Below are 13,334 nucleotides of genomic sequence, written 5' to 3' on the forward strand. Positions count from 1 at the left end.
ATCCTCAGATATTAATTTTAATTTCTAGACTTGTTCTCTAAAATCATATTTCTTTAAAATGTCTCCTTAGCCCAATGAGATGTGTGCTCAGCCAGTGGATGCATGGAGAATGGTTGGTTATAGGAGAGAGGATAAAAGATTTCAACTACTGGTTGGATACATGAGGCCTTTAAAAATGTTCATAATCTATTATTTATGAAAAGATTAATTTGAATACGATGTTCTTAAAGGGGCTACTCTCAGCAGACTACACTGAGAGCACATGCCAGCACTCTAGGACAGTGGCTCAACACCCTACATAGTGAAGCTGTGCAGACTGGTTGAAGTGAGCCTTGACTTCTGGTACCTTGTCTCAGCAGGGGTTGATGATGTTGCAAAGGTGCCAGTCTGATTTCCCAAGGGAGTAGGTCTCAGCTGCACAGCACAAATGATTTGTTTAATGCCTAGCAGAGTGGGCTGGTCTCAAGGAAAACTGTCAGCTTTGCTCATGTTTATGAGATATGGCCTTAAGTGTCTGACGGGCTCCACCATGATTCTGAACACAGAGTGTCATAGAGAGCCCAGTCAGACACATGAGCCACAACACTGCATTCCTGATTAAAGTGAGCAGTGGCTGGGTGGGTTGTAAATCATTGAGCTTTTATGTGCAATCGTTTGACATGGGCTCTCCCTTCCCCTACCTTGAGATTTTCCTGGCTGTGTTTCAGTTCTCTTCCCATAAGGTTATCCTGCTCAGAGAGCAGTACTAAGTCGGTTGCTTTGAGCCCTTCTTCCCTCACTCAGCTGCTGCCAGCGCATTCTTTAGGAAAGGCTCAATTATGCTGCTCAGTACCTTCCCCAGTGCTCACTTCTGGCTCAGTGAAATCCAAAGTCATGACCATGGTGCCAGAGACCCTTTACCTATACCCACAACTCAAAGTTTTTCCCCCATATCATTCACTTTATCCATATCTGACTCTATCCAGACTGAATTTCTTATAAGTCCCTGAATTAAACTATTTCCTCTGATGCTTGTTGTTTGTCCACTGATAAAGCACTTCTGTACCAGGCCACGTGGTATAATCCCTTCCATCTTTTAAAATTTTTTTTTAGTTGTCAATGGACCTGTATTTATTTATTTTTATGTGGTGCTGAGAATCAAATCCAATGCCTCACACATGCGAAGCAAGTGCTCTACCACTGAGCTGCAACCCCAGCCCACTAATTCCATCCATTTTTGAAGGTCAAACCCAGCTCTTGCCCTTTTCTTTAAATCTCTTGATACACCCTTGTGAAAAGACAGTCATTCTTCTGGACAGACATAGCACCTTGTATGGGCAGGGTACCATGTATATTCTGCTTCTTTTTCAAGTTACCAAGTACCAGGCCTATTCCCTTGACCTCATTTGAACCTCCTGGTAGTCATCTCAGGAAATACTTAGCATGAGGCCTTGTAGGCAGTTGACACTAAATAAATGTCCCATTGGATTATCTCTACCAGTTTACTAACCGAAAATCACCATGAATTTTCAGTGTTAGAGGAGATACATATCAAAGAGGAAATATCTTTTATATGATTAGGCCTTTTCTCCTCATATTTTCTGGATAAAAGATACAATATTTTATTGTTGGTTTTAAAATAAATTAACATAGTTATTGAAGTAAATGTGTATATAAGTATACATTGGTCTAAGTTTTTATTTCAATAAATGTACACTTATTTAAAAATCAATTATATGTATATATGTACATTCTTAACCAAAGAGTTAGAAGGTTCCTGGGTGCTCCAGGTGACCTATACTGCAGCATTTGTAGGTGTGGTCAAATGCAACACTTCAGAGGAGAAATACACGCAACCTGCCAAACTCTGTGGCAACAGACTCCCCAAGCATTTAAAATAGATTCTTATTTATATGCAGAACTATTTTAATACAGAATTTAGTGTGAAATCCTTCTCTGTATAGGAATGTATATATCAAAGTAGCCTTTAAAATTATAGATTGGTATTGAATGTTTTCAGAACAGATCACATGGTTGGGGCATTTGCCTATAAAGTCCTTCATGAGAAATGTTTAATATTGAGTAGGCAAGCAAGATAAATGTAGTAGAATCATTATATTATTCCTTCATTAGTACAGAGCAAGTATTTTGTATTTTGCTTAGGAACATAAAGATTCAAATTGGTGTCAGGAAATGTTTCTTCCAATAATTTCTATTTTTGTTTTAAAAGGTGGGGAGAGAGCGGGGGGGGGGAGGGAGGGAGAGGGAGAGAATGAATATATCCCATAACTACTTATCTCTCTTTATGTTAGTTATGAGAAGAGGGTTTACTAAATGTCAGGGGACCTGCATTTTACCCTTGTTCTGCTTCTCACCTAATATTGTTTATTGGACAGAACAATCAAATGGGATCATATACATGATACAGTAACCAAAGATATTATGAGATGGGAATAATAGTAATCAGTAAGACCATGTTTTCAAAAGAGGTTTTAAAACAACAGCACCTAAACTCAAAAGTGGTTATCATGGTGGAATTTCAAACTTGCTACGATGTGACTGATCCTGAAGAAGAAATGACAGATGAGTACTTACTACCCCACCCAATATTGTACGCAGAAGTACTTGGTTTAGCCAGCCACCTGAGAAAACATGTAAAAAAAAAAAAAAGACATTTAATGCTTGTTTTCCTTTAGCATCTGTATTAGTCACCTTGGGGTGCCATCACAAAAGGCCATACATCTGTTGGCTTAAATAAAAAAAACTTAATTTTCTCACACTTAGGGAGACTAGAAATCTGAAATTAGGGTGCCAGGTTCTGGGGAGGCTCTGTTCCTCTCTTGTAGATTGTCATCTTTTTGCTATGTGCTCACTAGGCTCTTCCTCAGTATGTGCCTATGGAGAGAGAGAGATCCCTCTCTTGCTCTTCTTATAAGGCCACCCATGCTATTGGATCAGGAGCCCCAGTCCCATGACCTTATTTAACCTTAATTACCTCTGAAAAGCCTTATCTCCAAATACAGTATGGTTACATCAGGGATTAAGATTTCAATATAAAAAGTTGGGTTATAGGGTTGGACAAAATTTAGTCCTTAATAGCATCCAAAGAAAGGTGTACTATCCAGGTTCTGAACTTAGGTATGCATAATAAATCATGATAGGGATTCAAGTTCTTACTATTAATTTAATTCATTCAACAAATGTTCTGTGGAGAACCTACAATTGCCAGGCCAGAACTAGCTCCATCAAACCAGACTTGTAGAAAGTGTTATGGGTACAAGTAAAGGTGTTTTTAGGTTTCTTGATGGCATAAAGTATAGAGTGGTAAATTCCATTTGGGGGATGAGGTCAGGAAAGGATGGATAGAGGAAATCAAATTGGTGTTTTAGGAAGATATGTGTTTCCCAAGTGACAGAGGGTAAGAGCCTTCTGGTTAGAGCATATGAGACGAGAGAAAGGTTTAGAGGATCCTGGTGTGACTTTGGAGTCTAAACATTGGTTTGTATGTTTGGAGTATGGAGTTCAGGGATGTATTGTTATGGCATGGTATAAGACGAGAAAAAGACAAGGACAATCCCCAGAAGTCTGGACTAAACATTTCTTTTATGTCCTTGGTTCACCAAGAGGCTTTAACAAAGAGTATCAAGGCCAGAACCCGTTATGAAATGCCAGGTCTTTTCTTTTGTACCAATGATTCTATCTGGTAGGAACATGTGCTTCATTGGAATAAGAATATATATTTTCATTGTCAACGATTGCTTGAGACTTGGCCCCTTGAGTATTTTATTCTTTTTTTTTTTTTAAACATGGCAAATTAGAGAAAAGTACTTAAATATTCAGGAATCCACTAGGAATGAATAGTATTTCAATGAACTTGCTTTTTTTCCAGAGAACTTCACAAAAGGGAATTTACCATTTCAGTTCACTTTTCTTTCCATCTTAAGAATACAAAATAACTTACTTTATTTAAGATAGTTTTTATGGTTTGTCTAACTGACTGCTCTTCCCTCTCTTCTCCTTCCTTCTTTCCTTCTCTCCCAGATACTCATGGGCTTACCTTCTATGTGAGAGATGTGCTTTTTCTTTTCTTCATCAGCTCTCGTTATCCAAATGTGTAATGCATTTTTTTGAGGGTCAACAGAGTGTCCATTTCTGATTGTCATTCCTTATTCTTAGTGGTGCTGGAATTCCATGGTTGTGTTCTTCTTTTCTGGGGCTTTGATTAGGGTATCCTGAGTGCCCCTGCCCCCTTGCTAAGGTGAGGCTAAGCTGGTATACTCTGAGCATATGGCAGTTACATTGATTTGTAATTTTCATCCCTGTGTTTGGACACTGCTTAATTTGCTCACTACTGCTCTGTAGGCAAATAACCTCTGAAAGCCTTTTGTTGGTGTGAGAGGGACGATTTGAGTAATGGTTCACTGAGCGTGGTCACGTGTTCAGTGCTTTGTTATAGTTGAGGGGCTAATGATATACTCCCTAGCAAGTGGCTTTTATATCCTTTTCCATTTCACCTTATGTATTGCTATCCTCGCTATCTAGTATTTTTTTCTCCTTACCCTTATTTTGCTAGAAGTTTGAAAATTTTTGCCTTTTTAACTTAAAATTCTTATTACTCTTACTTTCACACATGCGATGAGCTTTGTAGTTAATAGGCACTTAAAATTATTTCTTGTCTTGTGCATCCATATCTGCAGAATTTTGACTCATCCTTCAATAATTAGTAATGGTATTTTGTTGAGTTGCATTGGAGTTTGTTCATTTTAGTATGCAAATTTACATGTTGTCTTTGCCCAAGTTAATTGTACATTCAGAACTATCTTTTTGTAGGGAAGAACTAAATAGATCGAGAGAATCTGGTGTATTATTTCTTGATTTCAAAATTTCATTAAATAATAGCCCCTTAATATAATACTACTTTAAAAAAAATCAAACAGGTAGGTTTACCTGGAAATTTACTTCAAATTTTTTGTCAGAAAGAAGGCAGAAGAAACTTGATATAAATTTATCTTATATCTAGCAGCCTTGGGCACAAAAGGAAAGCAAGGTGCTGATATTCCACAGGTATATAATCCCTTCTCCATAACTGCAAAATACAAATGAAAAACTGAACAATTTTCTTTAACTTCTTTGACGGCAAAATCTGACCCGACCTGAACTCATTAGCAGCAAAACCTGATCTGACCTTATGTGAAGCTATTTATAGTCTTTATTTATCCAACTTAGTGTGAATATTTGTATGTTTTGCTGCAACAGGAAAGTCTTTGCTTATGGAAGGCTGCTCCAAGTGCTGTAGGGGATGTCCATAATATTCAAATATACCTTTTTATATCTAAAATGTCTGAATTCTAACACTTTTCTGGCTGCCAGGATTTCAGATAATGCATTGTGAATCTGTACTGAGTTCTGAGCTGGGACTGGTGACAAGTTAGCGGTTAGCTGGAGTGAGGGGGAAGGAGCTTGTTTGTGTCGTTAGTAAATTCCAGGTAAAATGGTACTCTGTTATACCAGGTGCGATATCAAAGGACCATAATGCAACTTTCAGTCTTATACGAAAAATTATTTCCAGGAGTGTGGCAAAGGAAAAGTTTGGGTAATAAATTTGAATATTTAGATGGTTTGGTTCTGAAGATGATATTTATAAACTTTGTGTGTGTGTGTGTGTGTGTGTGTGTGTGTGTATGTACTGAAATGTTGTTTATTGGTAAGAAGAAGAAGAAGAAAAAACTGGTCCTGATTACTGTTTCTGAAATTATAAGTTTTTTTGGTTGTTGTTGATTAGCACCATTTGATGAGGTCATAAAAATAATTCTGGTTTATACTTTCTGAAAGTATATAGACTTTGAGGAAATTATTATTTGATTGAATCATTGTCCCTACTTGCCAAGAAAATAATGTTAATCATGTGAGGGATGATTAATTTTGCACAATTAGCATGTAAATGACTTTCTCTGTCATCCATCTTAATAAAATTTCATTTTATTCTTGTTTTTCATACAACGTGATTTTTAAAAGTTTTTACTTTTTTCTTCTGTTACACATCATTGTAAAGATACTGTATTTATTTCATGGTCATTTAAGTGGCTTAAAATCTAGAAGTTTCTTTCAATTCCTGGTTCCTCTATTAACTTTAGAATTCTAGTCATTGAAATCCATTGGTCTTCCCATCATCGGGGAAATCATAAGATCAAAGTATATGTAAAACACTCTTCTGTAGATATCAGTGACATTTATAGAGATATGAACTGATAGCTTTAACAGTGCCGATAAAACAAAACAAAATTTCGTATAATTTAACATAGGAGAAGGGTTAAGATTATGAAACTTGGAACATAATTAAAGAGTTTGCTGATGCAGGCTGTCAGTATAGACAGCTTCAGTACTTTCAGCCCTCACTTCCCACTCACCAATCTTAACTTATGTGTTCCATGAGGTATGTCTGTCTAGCATTTACTGTATGTGTTTTAAAAATACAGTATGTATTTTAAAATACAGCTGAAGTTTTTGATAGACTTATTTTATCATTGTGGTTCGGCCTCAGTGCTCTCCTATTTATCCTTTCAACAAATAGTTTTGGGGGGCTTACTATTCTAAGTGCAAGGGATACATGAAGAACAAGACAGATAAACATACAAGGCAGACAATTAGTGAAAAGTCAATATAAAAATTACACAAGAGACTGCTGCAATGGAGAGAAACCAGGGCTCAGAGAAGGGACAGTTCATATAACCAGGGTGGCTAGGGAAGCTTCACTAAAAAGGTGACCCTTGATTGATAGGCATGCCCAGTCAGGACAAGGAATTGGTCAACTCTGGAAAGATGATATTTCAGCAGGGAGGAAATGCTTGGGAAAAGGCTCTATGGTGCTTGGGTCCTGAGAAGGGAATAGAACTTGGCCTCATAAGATTCTCCCAATTGGCAATGAACTTGAAAAATTTCTTCACACAATCCTCAAATGTCTTTTTTCCTCTGGGAATTCCACCAATATTTTATGAGTTTTGAAGGCAATGGATAATATTTCAGGGAGCCATCTGGGCATACATGATACCTGAATTTGTCATTAATTTAAGCAACTAAAATTAATATTTTATAGTTGTTACATCTGGGCATACATGATACCAGTGAAATTTTGGTGAGTGAATGATTAGTATTTATTCTACTCCCCTTCAGTGCTTCTTACTGTTAGCCATTAGCCATTGTGATTTAAGTATAGTGAGTAATTTAATTTAATTTTCTTGCAGAAAAACACATCTCTCAAGTCTCCATTTAACAATCATTCTTCCCCTTGGTACATAATATATTTGACAAAACAGAAATACAAACAAAGCATATATCAGAAATTTAATAAACCTTGATATGATATTTAGGCATGATAATTTTTGGAAATGGCTTTTAGGTAGCCTATGAAATAACCATTGCCTTAGATTATAGCTGCACCACTTTGAGCATTTGTGTCATATTTAACATCAGCATTTTGTGTCTACTTAATGAAAAACTAAGCAATAATCACAGTAAACCAAGTTATTTCTGTGAAACAAAGCTTAAACTCCAGATAATTTATCTAGGAACATCTTGCATTTTTTCCATTTTCATGATGCTAAGTTATTCAGTCTTTACATTCAGTGATTTCACCTCTAGATAATTTACCTTGGCATTTTACAAAATTGAAACATCTCTGGGATATTATATTATCTTGAAGGATGGTTTCCCTGTTTTTCAGCCCTGTTCATTTAAACATACAAGGGTCAGCCAAAATACACAAAGAAGCTGAACCATGGTGGTCTGACTATTAATGAAAAAGAGTGTGTGTATAATTACAGGGTAATTATGTGAATCATGGTTTCAACTAATTATTTATGAGTAACTTCAAAGTTTCTTTTTAAAAACAAATGCAACTTCAGTTATGATTTTATGGATTCCTATTCCACTGCCCTTTCAGAGATGTTTATCAGAAATGTAATGGATTTCCTTCTACTATATACATGTGGGGTTACTCACTCAATCCGTTGTTTTGGACAAATAGGGAAGCTCAGGAAACAGTTTCGGATATTCGAAGTTCCCTGTTCTGACCCCTAAGCAGCATTCACCTTGTGCAACTGCTTTGTCTACTATTAAGAAAAAAAAAAATGCACAGATTCCATCCTTTAAAAAAATTGCTACATGTGGCTTTTGATGAATTTATTTATTTGAATATGTTTGAAATATGTGCTTTTAACTTTCATAAGCAGTTTACTTGAGAAGTTTTCACTGTAATTCATAAAATTTTGCTATTTTAGGAGATCACTTGAACAAAACTCCAAAAATGAAGAAATGTCCTCTATATTACTAAAGTGTAACAACTATAAAATATTAATTTTAGTTGCTTAAGTTAATGACAAATTTTCAATCAGCAGCTCACCTGATAATAATGTTTTTAACACTACTCCCTTTCTTTGTATAAAAGATTTTTGACATAAACTTTGGATATCTTGTGTAAGTTATAAATATATCAATTATATTTTTCTTTTTAGATAATAGATATTCTGATATAGTTGTATCTAGCTAATGTTATTCAACACATTTTTTATCTTCTACTTATAAAGCTTACTGTAACTTTCAAATATGAGATTTTTCTAAAAGTGTTTTAATCATGGGCTTAAAATATTTTAATCCTGGTCAAAGGAAAACACTAGCAATGATAAACTAGCAATGGCAGATGATGGAATCACATATGTCAGAGTTAGAATTCTTGTACCACCAATTAATAGCTATTCAAGATAATTTTCAAAGTCCTTATTTCTATAAAAGGGAATATTTCTATAAAGGGGAATAATTTTGCTTACCTAGAATATGAAGGTGAGGTTTGGAAGCAGATCTTACCCAAAAGTAGGCAAACACCATTGAGGAGTTACTGTCATTATCGCTCAAAGCATCATGAGCATAAGATTAGTTTTTGCACTTATTACCTGTGAAAAAAATTGGAGGGGATATAAATACTGTTCTGTCTCCCCAAATCAGAATCTTCAACGTTTTAATATAACTTGCATTTTTTGTTATAAATTGAAATAAAGTGTTTCATCGTGGTAAAATTAATTTGTTATGTTGACTTCCTTCCTGCCTAATAAGCAAATTAGGAATTTGTCTTCCAATCTGCTACAAAACTACCATTTGAATTATTTTAGAAAATTATATATTTACTCTATCCCTAGAGGAATTCTGATTTTGGAACAAATTTATGGACCATATTGCATTATATAAAAATTGGCAGGGATAGTTCATTGTATGTTTGTGTAACATTGATTTTTGATGGTACATATCAGGTTTAGATTATTAACTTTAGTATATCAGCATAGTATATTCTTAAATTTGTGTTGTAAGAATCAGTGGCACTCAACTTTATTTAACCATTTGTGAAGGAAAAGGGTGTATAAAAAAAAAAAAAAGAACTATGCCCTGGGGGTCCAAAGTCTTGGATTTTATCTTGGCTTCAGTGTATCATCAAGAAACAGTCTGGTAGAAGGAACATGAGATTCAAAATTAGATGATATGGAATTCCTGATTGCCACTTACTTATTTACAAATTGTGTGACTGCTTATAAACCACAAACATAAGTGTGTCTGCTCAGAATACCTGGCAACTCTTTCAAATTGTTATACACTCGCACACCTAATTTGCCACATCTTTGGGAATTTAAAAACTATACACACATACATAAATATGTTCATTGTGTTTACATTGAACTGAAAACCCCATTTTCTAATATCTGAAATGTAGTTTATCCCGATGATAGCTATGACCTTTATGGGTTTTAAGAGACAGCTTTCTCCAAAGATATTGAAGTCATATTTTCAAAGCAAAAGAGTAATAGGTAGGATTTGACATATTATTGGATGTTTGCTGATGGAAATACAAAGGTCTAAGAGAACCTCTTCTTTATAGTTGTTTTCTATTCAGCATCTCTAACATTATTTTCTCTCTGATGGTATAGCCATCTTATTTACAAATTTGCATTCTGATTTTTTTATATTTGTAATTGAGGTACAAAGAAAACAAAGAATATTTCCTAGTCTTTTTTCTTTCACATAGAATTCAATTGTCAATCTGTTATTATATTTAAAAACAACCCAGTGAAACATTCTGAATTTAAAATATAAGACCTAAGGTTGTTTTTATAGGCCAGGAATAGAAGTTTCATCAGAGATAATTTATGCATTGTTTACATCTAGATCATGGATAGTTTACCATTCTGACTTTTTTATTGTGACAAAATACTCATAAAATTTGCCATTGTAACCATTTTAAAGTTCAGTTCCATTAACTATATACACAATGTACAACTGACACATTCTACATTTTTCATACCCCAAAGAGAAGCCTGAAACAAAACTCCTGATTCCTTTCTCCCCCGAGGCTCTGGCAACTACTAATCTCCTTTTTTCCCCCACAGATTTGCCTCTTCTTGCTATTTCATATGAATGGAATCATACAACATTGTACTTTTTAAAAATGTTGTAGATGGACAGAATGCCTTTATTTATTTCTTATGTGGTGCTGAGGATTGAACCCAGTGCCTCACACATGCTAGGCAAATGCTCTGCCACTGAGCTACCGCTCCAGCCTACAACATTGTACTTTTGTTCTTAGCTTCTCTTTCAGCACATTTTCAATGTCTGTTCATGTTGTCATGCATATCAGTACTTTATTCTTTTTTTTTAAACAAACATTCCACTGTATGACTATTCTATGCTTTGTTCTTTCAGTCACCTGTTGATGTATATTTAGGTTGTTTCTACCTTTTGGATGTTGTAAACAGAGCTTCAGTGAATATTCATAGATGAGGCTTCTTTGAACAAAAACTCCATTAATATGGATTTGATTCTTAGTAGTAGAAATGCTGGTCATATACTAATCCTATGTTTAAATTATTGAGGAACTGCCAACAGTTTTCCTGATAAGTTTTTATAGTTTCATTTCTGTTATGTTAATATTTTAATATTTTACTACTCATGCAGTCATATATATACTTTTGGAAGCTTTCTAGGTAAACTATGGTGAGCATTTGTGTATATCATGGAGAGATGGGGATAGCAGGAAGGAATATGTGGAGAAGGCCAGAGACACTAATCTAATGTAAATAGAGAGAGGAATCCCAGGTGAACTTGAATGGCATCAGGTATATCCCAGAGCTTCTGAAAAAAAAAAAAAAAGTGAAACAGTGTGGTATCATTTCTGGTTGGGATTTTGTGCTTGAAATATGAACTTTAAACAGGAGCAGAACTGAGTTGACAGCAATTCCTGTTACGTTCCTAACACAAAACATTGACTATTCTAGAATAGAGTGCATGAGACAGAAGATCAGTAGTCCAGAGGAGAGAAATTTATACCAGCATAGAAAATAGGTCGTGTGCTTAGTTACATCTGGTTTAAGATTTCTTCCAGAGATAAGTACTTTGCAGGCTTAACGTATATGCCTTGTATGTCGTTTTTGTGTGTGGTTTCTCATTCCTAGTTGTTTCTCTTTTAATTATCTGGGATGAAAGAACACTCCTGGGCAGTGTTACAAAGATATTTTGAACCAGTCAGGCCCTTACTATTTGGATCCGATTTTTTGGTCATGAAAAGGTGAATTGCTAGCTGGGTGGTACATACCTATAATCCCAATGGCTTGGGAGGCTGAGGCAGAAGGATTCCAAGTTTAAAGTCAGTCTTAGCAAATTAATGAGGCCCCAAACAACAGTCATTAAGGACTCCTGGGTTTAATCCCTGGTACAAAACCAAAAAACAAACAAACAAACAAACAAACAAACAAAAAAACCCCAAAACCGTGAATTGCTGTTCTGGGAATTTCCATTACAAGCTACCAAGCTATTGAATACATGATCATAATAGGGAGAAGGTTGACATCAAAATAAACAATTTGTAACTGCCTTGCTCAGTAATAGACATAAAGGAAAGGGAAAAGTATTGGACAGGTGATTACTCATGAACTCATTTGTCTTTCATATGACATGGGAAAATCTCCAAGATACCAGGTTCTTAGATCTCCTATGAGTGGTGTGGTTTCTAGTGTTTCTTCCTTTTTTTAGTGGTTGAGTAACCACTGAAAGATGCAATCAGGTCAAATTATTGCAAATCCATTGATACAAACTGGTGTTACCCCATAGAGTACTTTCTGGTCATGAAGTGTTACAAGATTAAATGTTAAGAATTAACTATTACAGAGAGCTATCAAAGTCTGTCTTTGGTTATCAGATTAAAAATACAAAGTAGTCTTTATCTCAATACTTTTAAATTTTTCCCTATTTTAAATTAATTTATAACTAGATAGTTGTATAATTTACATTCTAATAGGATACATTCCACTCCAATGTAGACTCCTTATCTAAATGTTTTCTTAAAATTTATTGCTTTAAGTTTACATATAACTGAAAAATTTTATAATTTTCTTTCTTATCATTATTTCTCTTTGTTTCCTACCCACTTCAGTAAGGACTTGGTACTTGGGTCCTATTTTAAATTAAAGAAATACAAAATGGAAAAGTTGAGAATATTACTGCTGAGAGAATCAACTTAGAAACTATTTTATACTTCCATTTCTAAATAATTTTTTCTCTAAAGCTTTTTAGTATCTCACATGATACATGTATATCTACTCATTACGGTGCTATATCATAACATATACTTTCTACAAAGTATATACTGATTATAAAACTTTATGTAACTATCAAGATAATACAACAAAAGTGAATGGTAAAGTGTGATTGATTTAATCAGAAAAATAAATTTTCTCATAGACAGATATAGAGAAAGTCCTCTTTGAAGTGTACCTTGACATAGAATTAAAGGTGTTTGTATCTACCAGGTAAATTTTAAACTGTTTAGTCATTGTGATGGTGATGCTAAGGATTAAACCCAGTATCTCATGAATGCTTGGCAAGCATTTTCCTATTAAACTACCCCTCCAGCCCTGGATTTTTAAAACAAAGATCTTGGTTGTTTTGGGCTTCTTCTTCTTCTTTTTTTTAAAAAAAATCTTTATTTTACATTTATGTGGTACTGGGAATCGAACCCAGTGCCTCATGTATTCAGGTGAGCACTCTACCACTGAGCCACAACTCCAGCCCTTGGGCTTCTTATCTGTTATAAAATATGATCATTTGCTCCTTTTAACTTTGGCCTACAAAAACCTCATACCACTGCAGTTATGGGCCTCACAGTCTTAGAATTGATCAGCAGTTAGCAGATACAATTTGTAAAGAGATGCTACAACCATGAAAGGTTTGGGATTTCACCCCAAGGGCCTTTCCTGGAGCCTGTCAGAATTACCTGTGATTACCTGCATTTAAGGTGAACCACAATGTACAGGGCTCCATGA

General features: G+C 35.0%; 1 protein-coding gene across 3 annotated transcripts in view; it reads left to right on the forward strand.

The window, feature by feature from the left end:
- Positions 1–13,334, forward strand: part of Ank3 (ankyrin 3) — a 639,364-nt gene that overhangs the window by 139,315 nt on the left and 486,715 nt on the right. The window lies entirely within an intron of this gene.

The sequence above is a fragment of the Marmota monax genome, unplaced genomic scaffold (assembly GCF_021218885.2).
Source record: "Marmota monax isolate L192 unplaced genomic scaffold, Marmota_monax_Labrador192_F-V1.1 WCK01_AAM20220418_F8-fsc00019, whole genome shotgun sequence".
NCBI classification, from domain to species: domain Eukaryota; kingdom Metazoa; phylum Chordata; class Mammalia; order Rodentia; family Sciuridae; genus Marmota; species Marmota monax.